The sequence below is a fragment of the Myxine glutinosa genome, chromosome 12 (genome assembly GCF_964187855.1).
Source record: "Myxine glutinosa chromosome 12, kmMyxGlut1.1, whole genome shotgun sequence".
NCBI lineage: Eukaryota > Metazoa > Chordata > Myxini > Myxiniformes > Myxinidae > Myxine > Myxine glutinosa.
In genome coordinates, this window is record NC_136272.1 from 29,896,107 (window position 1) to 29,907,557 (window position 11,451).

The window sequence follows — 11,451 nt, forward strand, 5'->3', positions numbered from 1 at the left end:
CGATGGGTGCCACGTGTGGCTTCGCGTAGGTGGTGATTCCGAGCCACGAACGGAATCGAGGGCCATGCCGATCGTCGTGGGCCTCGCCGAGTAGGGCCCGCAAAAGGGAGCAACGTGCGGCGAGGAGGTGATCAGAATCAGGATGGAGGCCCCGATTCGCGTGGAGGAGGTGGTGGTTCCACCGAGTAACGAGAGGTCGGGGTGAGCCGGTCGTGAGAGGCACGGCGTGCTTCCGACGAGCAGCGCGCGTTCGCGCGGAGGAGATGGGCCACAGAGTAGCGAGTGGTCGGAGTGGAGCCGGTCGTGAGAGGCACGGCGTGATTCCGACGAGCAGCGCGCGTTCGCGCGGAGGAGATGGGCCACAGAGTAGCGAGTGGTCGGAGTGGAGCCGGTCGTGAGAGAGAGATGTGACTCGGAGTAGATGGGCCACTGAGTAGCGAGTGGTCGGAGTGTGCCGTCCGTGTGGAGGCATAGCCGACATGGGAGACGTCATCACTCGCGTAGGAATCTCAACTCGGGCCGAGGCACGCATATCTAGGATGAATCCCTCGGACGGAGCCGTTAGTGCTTCCGAGCTGCGATCGGACGGGTAGGCCGGCGGCTCCAAGCGGGTCCGTCGTTCCGACGGGGTTTCAACCGCAGGACGTTGGCCCAGTAGCATCGTGCTCCAGGCATCGAGCCGGAGTCCGTCACGCCTGCTCTGGCGTTCGGGTCTCATGAGAGCAGGTCGCTTTTTGTCGACGCGGTCCCGCGAAAAGGCTTGCGACGTCCCGTCTTTCGAGGCAGGCCGGCAGCGAGAGTAGTCGGAGCTCCGTTGCTGGAGCTAGCTCGACGGGTCCTCCGCTGGGCATTCCTCTCCGAGGCGAGCAGTGCAGGAGCGATGACAGGAGAGGGATTACGATTAAGTAATTTACGACATGGCCCCTGCGCGAAGCGATCGCTCGATGCAGTCGGTTGGCTGTCTCCGCTGCGAGAGTTGACGCCGGCCGTGCACAGCGCTCCGTGTCGTTACGTAGAGGCGCTTCAGCTCGGCTGAGTGGTTGCGGTGTAAACGCCAATGAGCAAACGCCGTAGCAGATCCTTCAGCGTGTGGGTCGGCTCCGAGAATCAGCACCACGATCATCCGGTGGGCAGCCATTCGTCGAAATAAAATGATATTAAGTGTCGTGGAAATCAAGCTCAGACACGACTTGACCTCTGGGTAGGTTTAATATCATTTTAGATCGGTAATACATCCTGTGAAAATACATACATACATACAGGTATCAAATCAGAGCATTCATGAGCAGCAAAGATAGTTTCCATTTAACCATGGTTAGCGCAGCGCGGCATTTGGGGAGGGGCGTACATACCATTCAACTACTGGATAATGTCACAGTGAGTCCCGCTGAAGTGACCGCACGCCCCGGTTGTCCCGCTCTTATAGACGGCCCCTTCCGTAGCGAGCACCCTGGGTTCACCTTGGATTCCGAGCAAACATAATTTCACTACAACCACGTCTGCACAAGTTACCCGATTATACCCGAACGTTGACTAATCGCGCTACGCCAGATCAATGAAGGAAAAGACACACGGCTGGGATTAAAATGACACGACACCAGGGATACGGTTCTCAAGACCTCCGGAGGAGATTATATTCGTTCGGAAGGTTAGATTACAACTACAAGAGGGACAGCAAAGGAAGATAGGCACTTAGACACAATCTTATATTAACCCGACAGACCACAGATAAACAGGACAAAACTGACTCACACGGGGATTGATGGCAAGGAAAGCGGGTATTCGATGGCCAGCACAAGGTGCACCTTGTGCTCAGGGACAGGATAGCGCGGCCCAAAAGATGCAGGAGGTCTCTCAGCGCTCGGAGGTGGCTCTCTTGTCTTCTCAAGCTCGGGGCGCATCTGACCTCACATCCGGTAAGTCGCTGCGTATATCCGGCGGGGAGCGACACGCCCTCGGCTCGTTAGCTCCGCCCCAGATGGAATCGGCTCGTTGCTTCTCATTGGGTGCATGCGGGGGGGTTACCGGCTCCGCCCTTGACGAGGGGCTGACAGGGAGCCCCTTCGTGGTAACCCCGTGGAGCGCATGGTCATGGCGGCTAACCGAGCTGGTGGGAGGACGCACACTCCCCCCGCGCGCCGTGGTTGTAGTTGTTGTTGTAGCTGTAGTTGTTGTTGTTGTTGTTGTTTGGGGAAGAAGATGGAAGGAGGTATGGGAAGGTCCTAAACTCACTACTGGTGCCATATAATCACATTCTGGTGCAACGAAGAGTCAGAATTAATGGAAAGGAGTCCTTAACTGACATAGACTAAGAATAACTAGCAAGATGTCCGAAAGTTGTCTACGTGAGATGCGGTGGACCTGGGCACGACATTTAATGGGGGATAAAGGGGAAGGTCGGTTCTACAGAGTGTTGTTTACAGACAATGGGACTAGGGAATGGGGGATTGGGGATAGTTGGGGAGTATTGGGGAAATAGGGGAATATTTACAAGCGGATATGGAGGCCAAATTCCATATTCGCAACACTGCACCCTTCTCTACCCTCGGGGCGTCCCGACCCGATAAATTTTTACCTACTTTAGTGTGGCACGCAATGTAGTTCCCTCTACTATTAACTCTACCCTGAGTGCGACAGTTTTACAGATATTCACAAATGAGTAAATATGTCCCCCTGCGACGTTGCACCCTTCTCCTCACAGAAACACACCCACAGGATAACCGAATCCGGAAAGAATCCTCAAACTAAACATACAGCCGGTAGGGAGCATTATTTACACAAGACTACGCTGATATTTACACTACGATCCAGGACCTGTTTTTGGAGGAACACATGCAGATGTTATGCATAGAGAGAGCACGCATGCCAGCATCGATACACCAACCCACGAGTGCTCTGTGGCCTATGGCCTTTAATAATGTGCAGAGCACCCCTTCCAAGCATCAAGCACCACCCCATCACACAGTGAGCACCATCCGGTGCACCAATAAAGTGTTTATGAATCATTGTGTGGTGTCGCAGCCGGCCGATGTTCTGCCGCTGGTCTTGCCTTCGTGTGGTGCACTTGGCCTTCTTGCCTCTTTCAAAAAATAAAGAAAGGCGCCAACCGCGTCCATTTCTATATTGTGGCCTTCAGTGGTGTCAACTAAAAGTGGTTCACCTGCATGGCATAGGTGCCACGTTGACCCATAGGTCCATCCACGGGTGGTGCTTGGCCGCAAAAGAGCTGCGGTCCATGGTGGGTGGCCACAAACATTGCGGTCCATATGGTGTATCGATCCAGGCAGCAAACAGCGAAAGTGCAGGCCCACAACTGCGAAGCCAGCACCTCTCTCTCCTCTCTCTCTACCCCAAAGCCAGATCCTCGGAGGTGGGAGACAAAAGAAAAGACAAGTGAGTAAGGTGGTAAGGGCGCAAAAGTGCACGCAATATAAGATGATGCACACTGGGGGCACATGGGAACCAGGTGAGACAGGTACGTTCCTATCGTACGCCCCCCCCCCCCCCCCACCAGGTAACCTACATGGCCCCTCCCTTACCCCTTACTGTATCCACAAAACACAACACTACCCATAAACATCTACTTTACAAATCAACCAACATCCCTACTGTCTTCCCCGTTCCTCCCATAAACCAAATTCGTCTTCTCTCCCTCCTAACCAATCAAATTTGCCATTTTCAACTCAACATCATAATTTGCCATCTCCAACTCAACATCATAATTTGCCATTACCAATTCATCATCAGTCCCTCCTAGGGAGGGAGAGATGGAATCACCCCAATGTCTCATCCACGTCGTGATGCGTCTCACAAATCCAACAGCAGTCCTTACTTCCTGCAACAGAACAAAGAAAACACAGGTGTGGAGTCATCATCATCACCACAGGTAAGTGGCTGCGTATGGTGCGACAGGTTCATCAATCCTAACTATTTCCTAAATGACTTTAACAACTTTACACTACCCGGGGTCTTTCTCCGGCCAAACCATTGGCCCTCTTACACTATGGGTTCTAAAAACCAATTCCCATTGGCCAAACTGTGGTGCTTTTCAATTTGGGGTCTCACTCCCCCGATTCATCTCCCGGTGCCCTCGCACAATTTCTGGGCCGCGACGTGTACCTCTCCCAGCGGGTCTACCCACCTGCACACCTCCACCACTGCAGTTGCCTCCGAGCTTACCTGCTCCTTACCCTAACCTAACTACCTTGGGAAGGCCCTCTGGCGCTCTCCCCACTCGGTGCCCTCTCTGGCACTGGGCTGCCCGATCCACACCCGGGATCCTCAGGCACCCACTCACAACTACCGGCTCCCAGAGCCCACCTGCGGCCTCACCTGGCCGACATCCTCACAGTGGTGGAGTGCCCAACCAACTACACACACTAACAGGCTACACGCCCAGCCATTTCCACAACACTAATGCACCCATTCACAACACCATTCTGCAACCGCACCACAAATGCCAATATCCAACCACAATTTACCTATACCCTCTACCTAACACTTACACTACCCGCCCCGGGTACTCGTGAAAGGGGTCCACTCTTCCCCCATCGACACCTTCGCACCATGCACACCACTCCGTACCACTTACTCCAACTCTCTCCACACACCTGTACCTGCACACCTGTGCTCTCACACCTGGTGCCACCTGCACCCTTCTCTCCCCAAGCGCATTCGCGCTGATCCACACACTCACTACTCATACACTGCTCCACTCACCTGTCCAGTTGCACACCTGTGCAATCACACCTGTTCAATTCTCACACACACGGCATCATCTCAGCTAACTACTCCCTTCTGAAACTTGCGCTTCCCAGTCGTCCCTTTAAACTATTGCGCTCCCAAGTCATTATCATCCATACTAATCTACCTGCGTCCCCACTACAGGTATCAGTCACTAACTAAACTTAACGTTACCTAATGTCATCTTCTAGGGCCCTATCAATATAACCTAACCCACCCAGGCTAGTTTTCACTGCCATACACCCCATAATCTATTTCTCCTTTGCCCCACATGGGAAGGGTGGCAGGGATGCCACCCTTACCCACTGGGCTCATCGCTCACTACCAATTTTGCACATCAAATTTCAATAAATCAAAAATTTTGCCAATCACTGCCCATCATCTGCCAATCACTACTGCCAATCCCTTGCCAATCATCAAATTTTGTTTTTCTCTAATTTTGGGGCCAAAACACTAACCTCATCACCCAGTCTCCTCACTAATGCCTCTCGGTGCGCCAATTCCTGTCCAAAGCCCGGCTTCGTAAAGCCGAGCAATGAATGCTGGTTGTTTTGTGCCGGCGGCTGGATGCGTCCAGCATTCGGGGCAGGGACGGGGGCTTACCCGGGCCGAGATCCCACGCACCACCTCGGCGTGGAGCCATCCAATGTCCCGATCTCGACCTGCCGAAACGTCTCCACAAAACGTGGTCGCCATGACGACCCTTCCTATCCAGCTGCCCGCTCCACCGAGTGGAGCCTGGACGCGGCCGTTCGAAGCGAGGCCCGGCACGCACCGAGGGCCCGCTTCGGCTATAAGTCGTTCTAAACTCTACCCCGTCTAACGTCGATGCTTCACCTGGACGCTTACACCCCGCAGCCCGTTCCTTGCTCACACATCCAGCCGTGCCCATGCTCCTCGTACCTTTCCTTACACACCCAGGTACACCCATTCCACTCACAGCCTTTGTCACACACCTGACCACCGAACACTGTGGCACACATTCGTTGCTCGCACACCTCACCAATACACCGCTTCGCGCCCCCTCCTCGGTCACCTCCTCTGTGACAATCACAGGTGTGCCCTCATTCGCACACCCAACCATGTGCCTCACCACCAACTCCAGCGTGCATTCCCACTCACGCTCTACCATTCCAGGTGTGCATCCTTCCATCCCAGGTGTACATCCTCGCTCACCTGTCACAACCAACTCACTCTCCTTGTCACTCTCACTACTCTCACCTCCATTCTTGCCAGCGCACTCACCCTTACTCTTGACAGCGCACTCTTTCCCCATGCACTTGTCCGTCACACACCTTTCTCGCGCACACTCTCCCGTTACACCCTCTGTAACACTCACCACAGGTGTGCATTCTTCCTTGCCTTTGACAGCGCACTCTTTCCCCATGCACCTGTCCGTCACACACCTTTCTCACGCACACTCTCCCGTCACACCCTCTGTAACACTCACCACACCGCGCTTCCATGTGCCCCCTCGCACACGCGCTACGACCGACTCATTCTCGCCAGCACCCTCACTCCTTGGCACGCACTTTTTCCTCACACACCCCAGAGTCGGACTTTCTCGCACACCCCCTCTTTCGCACACCAGACCTGTCGCACACTTCACCAACGGCCTCTCACGAACACCCGGGTCTATCTCGACCCCCAAACTCCTTAAATCCCCTGGCGCATCATACGCACGACCATATTGGTCACCACTTACACCGGGTCCTCTTCCTCTTCGCTTCTCCTCCATCACCTGCGAATCCCTCATCCGGTTAATGAGCACATCATCACGATCCAAACACAGACTTTGGACCAATTCTTTTACTTCCTCCTTTATCTCCTTCTTATCCCCTCTCCGTCGCTTCTTAATTTCGCTCACCCCTTCTTCCACTTCCTCTAATTTCTGCTTCACCTCCTTTATTCCCCGGTACGTCTCCTCAAGCTCGTCCTCCAAGGCTACCTTGACCGTTTCCAGGTGCGTCCTCACCTGCCGGTCCTTCGTCTCCATTACCTCTATCACCTCGTCCAGCCTCGTTGTCAGTCCCTCACGTACCATCTGACATTCCCTCTTCGTCGCTACCAAGTCATCTTTTAGTTCTTTCTGTGTCGCTTTTAAACCTCCTAATACCGCAGTGTTCCTTTGAACCTGCCCCACTAACTCCGTCTGTCCCACCGTCAGCTGCTCCACCTCCTGCGTCAGGTCCTCTATGCCCCCTTGTAACCTTACAGTCCCCTTTCTCACCTCCTTCTCCATGTGCTCCTTACAGTGCCTCACCTCCTCGCGCACTCCTCCGACCTCCTCACCCATTCCTCTTCTGATCTCCTCTCCCATCACTTGCATCTCCTGCCCAGATGCCACCCTCATCTGCTCCATTTCCTCCCTGTGAGCATCCAGTTTGGTTTCTACCCCCATTCTGACCCCCTCTATCTGCTGCCCCATTTGGCTAACTTCCCTTTCCGCTTGGTCCCTCATGTCCCTCAATTTGCCTTCCATCCTGCTTTCTAACCCCTCTAACCCTTTTTGCATCCCTTCCATTTGATTCTCTTGAGCGGCCATTCTGTTTTCTACCCCCATTAACCCATTTTTTACCTCTTTTATCCCGTTGTCTAACCCCGCAAAATTATTGTCGAACTTCCCAAATTTCTTGTCTAACTCCTCACCAGTACCCCTCGCTTCGTCCCTCATTACCCCTATTTGCTCACTCTGAGCCCTCGCTTCGTCCCTCATTACCCCCATTTGGTTTCCCAACCGCTCACCCTGAGCATCCATCCGGTTCCCCATTACCCCCATTTGGCCCTCCAATCGCTCACCCATTTGTTCCATAAGGGCCTTCATTTGCAACATAAAAAGGTTCGGATCCACCAGGGGCGCTGCCACGGTCGCGGGCGTGGACGCCGTGGCCACCTCCTGCGTGACAACGCTATTTTGCGACCCTGCCGCCCTCACTGCTTCGCTCTCCTCGCGTCCCTCAATTTGGTCCTGGACCGACCCTGCCTCACTCTCCCCTACCGGACCCCAGCTGTCTTGGTCTGCCATAGCGCGACTTTCAAAATTCGGGTTTTTATTTCCGTATAACAAAATCAAATTTCGCCGTTATAATTTCGCGCGGGAAACGCGCTCCGAATTGATTCTACTACAAATTTGGGCCTAATAAATTTAGTCCCGGGTTCGAATTCCACTCCTCGACACCAATTGTTACAGACGCGGCTTAGATGTTATTTACCGAGCGGTTTGGTATGACCACGTCTGCACAAGTTACCCGATTATACCCGAACGTTGACTAATCGCGCTACACCAGATCAATGAAGGAAAAGACACACGGCTGGGATTAAAATGACACGACACCAGGGATACGGTTCTCAAGACCTCCGGAGGAGATTATATTCGTTCGGAAGGTTAGATTACAACTACAAGAGGGACAGCAAAGGAAGATAGGCACTTAGACACAATCTTATATTAACCCGACAGACCACAGATAAACAGGACAAAACTGACTCACACGGGGATTGATGGCAAGGAAAGCGGGTATTCGATGGCCAGCACAAGGTGCACCTTGTGCTCAGGGACAGGATAGCGCGGCCCAAAAGATGCAGGAGGTCTCTCAACGCTCGGAGGTGGCTCTCTTGTCTTCTCAAGCTCGGGGCGCATCTGACCTCACATCCGGTAAGTCGCTGCGTATATCCGGCGGGGAGCGACACGCCCTCGGCTCGTTAGCTCCGCCCCAGATGGAATCGGCTCGTTGCTTCTCATTGGGTGCATGCGGGGGGGTTACCGGCTCCGCCCTTGACGAGGGGCTGACAGGGAGCCCCTTCGTGGTAACCCCGTGGAGCGCATGGTCATGCCGGCTAACCGAGCTGGTGGGAGGACGCACACTCCCCCCGCGCGCCGTGGTTGTAGTTGTTGTTGTAGCTGTAGTTGTTGTTGTTGTTGTTGTTTGGGGAAGAAGATGGAAGGAGGTATGGGAAGGTCCTAAACTCACTACTGGTGCCATATAATCACATTCTGGTGCAACGAAGAGTCAGAATTAATGGAAAGGAGTCCTTAACTGACATAGACTAAGAATAACTAGCAAGATGTCCGAAAGTTGTCTACGTGAGATGCGGTGGACCTGGGCACGACATTTAATGGGGGATAAAGGGGAAGGTCGGTTCTACAGAGTGTTGTTTACAGACAATGGGACTAGGGAATGGGGGATTGGGGATAGTTGGGGAGTATTGGGGAAATAGGGGAATATTTACAAGCGGATATGGAGGCCAAATTCCATATTCGCAACAATATATATATATATATATACATATATATATATACATATATATATATATATATATACATATATATATATACATATATATATATATATATATATATATACAGTGAAACCTTGACTTACGAGTGCACCAACTTACGAGTTTTCCGAGATACGAGCCGTCGCTTGGGCGGTTTATTGCTTTGAGATGCGAGCCGAGATCTGAGTTACGAGCTTACGCCACCCGCCACCAGGTGGGTTCCGGTCACGTGGTTATCTTGCCGTGCAAGCATCTCTGCCGTATATCGCTGCTGTTTTGTTTTCGCATTTTGGTTATTTTGGAGCTTACGCCACCCGCCACCAGGTGGGTTCCAGTCACGTGGTTATCTTGCCGTGCAAGCATTTCTGCCGTATATCGCTGCTGTTTTGTTTTCGCATTTTGGTTATTTTGGAGCTTACGCCACCCGCCACCAGGTGGGTTCCAGTCACGTGGTTATCTTGCCGTGCAAGCATTTCTGCCGTATATCGCTGCTGTTTTGTTTTCGCATTTTGGTTATTTTGGAGCTTACGCCACCCGCCACCAGGTGGGTTCCGGTCACGTGGTTATCTTGCCGTGCAAGCATTTCTGCCGTATATCGCTGCTGTTTTGTTTTCGCATTTTGGTTATTTTGGAGCTTACGCCACCCGCCCCCAAGGTGGGTTCCAGTCACGTGGTTATCTTGCCGTGCAAGCATTTCTGCCGTATATCGCTGCTGTTTTGTTTTCGCATGTTGGTTATTTTGGAGCTTACGCCACCCGCCACCAGGTGGGTTCCAGTCACGTGGTTATCTTGCCGTGCAAGCATTTCTGCCGTATATCGCTGCTGCTTTGTTTTCGCATGTTGGTTATTTTGGAGCTTACGCCACCCGCCACCAGGTGGGTTCCGGTCACGTGGTTATCTTGCCGTGCAAGCATTTCTGCCGTATATCACTGCTGCTATGTTTTCGCATTTTGGTTATTTTGGAAGGGTCCTAAGAAATTGAGTGCCAAGGGCAGTACTGAGAAGAAGAAGAGGATGATGTGCTTGGATATAAAACACGCAATCGTCGAAAAACATGAGCGAGGTGTGCGTGTTGTCGACTTGGTGAGGCGGATGTGAAGGCAGCTGAAGATTTTATTATAACTTTTGCCGAACTGATAGAAGCCGAACGATACATCCCCCAGCAAATCTTCAACTGTGACGAGACAGGGCTCTTCTGGAAAAAGATGCTGAGGAGGACGTATATAACGGCAGAGGAGAAGAGCATGCCAGGCCACAACTTGTTCAGAGTGCCGGCGATAGCTCGCCTTCTCTTTGTGGAAAACACGGTGAGATCCTTAACATCCAACAACTAATGGGACGCAAACGGGGCGCCCAGTTTAGCGGTACACACATTGATGAATCACCCTGCCTGTGAAACACCGACATGACAGGTTATAGCTGGGTCAGGATTCAAACCCAGGCTGGACAGTTTAGAGTCAAGTGTGCCTACCTCCAGTCCAGGCCATCCTGCCAACTTGTATGCTGCATACAGGTGAAATATAAAGCGCGAGATATTTTTATATATACTGTATATTTAAAAAAAAATTGGTGTGGTTTTTGGGGGCTGGAACGGATTAATGGCATTTCAATGCATTTTAATGGGGAAATTTAATTTGAGAAACGAGCAAATTGAGTTACGAGCTCGGTCACAGAACGAATTAAACTCGTAAGTCAAGGTTTCACTGTATATATATATATATATATATATATATATATATATATATATATATATATATATATATATATACATACATACATACATACAGTGGGGAGAACAAGTATTTGATACACTGCCGATTTTGCAGGTTTTCCCACTTACAAAGCACGTAAAGGTCTGTAATTTTTATCATAGGTACACTTCAACTGTGGAAGACGGAATCTAAAACAAAAATCCTGAAAATCACATTGCATGATTTTTAAGTAATTAATTTGCATTTTATTGCATGAAATAAGTATTTGATCACCTACCAACCAGTAAGAATTCCGGCTCTCACAGACCTGTTAGTTTTTTCTTTAAGAAGCCCTCCCATTCTCCACTCATTACCTGTATTAACTGCACCTGTTTGAACTCGTTATCTGCATAAAAGACGTCTCCAGACCGTCTCCGACCACAAAGACCGCAAAGACCGACCGCAAAGCCGTCTCCAGACCTGTCCACACTCAATCAGACTCCAACCTCTCCACAATGGGCAAGACCAGAGAGCTGTCTAAGGACATCAGGGACAAATTTGTAGACTTGCACAAGGCTGGGATGGGCTACAGGACAATAGGCAAGCAGCTTGGTGAGAAGGCAACAACTGTTGGCGCAATTATTAGAAAATGGAAGAAGTTCAAGATGACAGTCAATCTCCCTCGGTCTGGGGCTCCATGCAAGATCTCACCTCGTGGAGCCTCAATGATCATGAGAAAGGT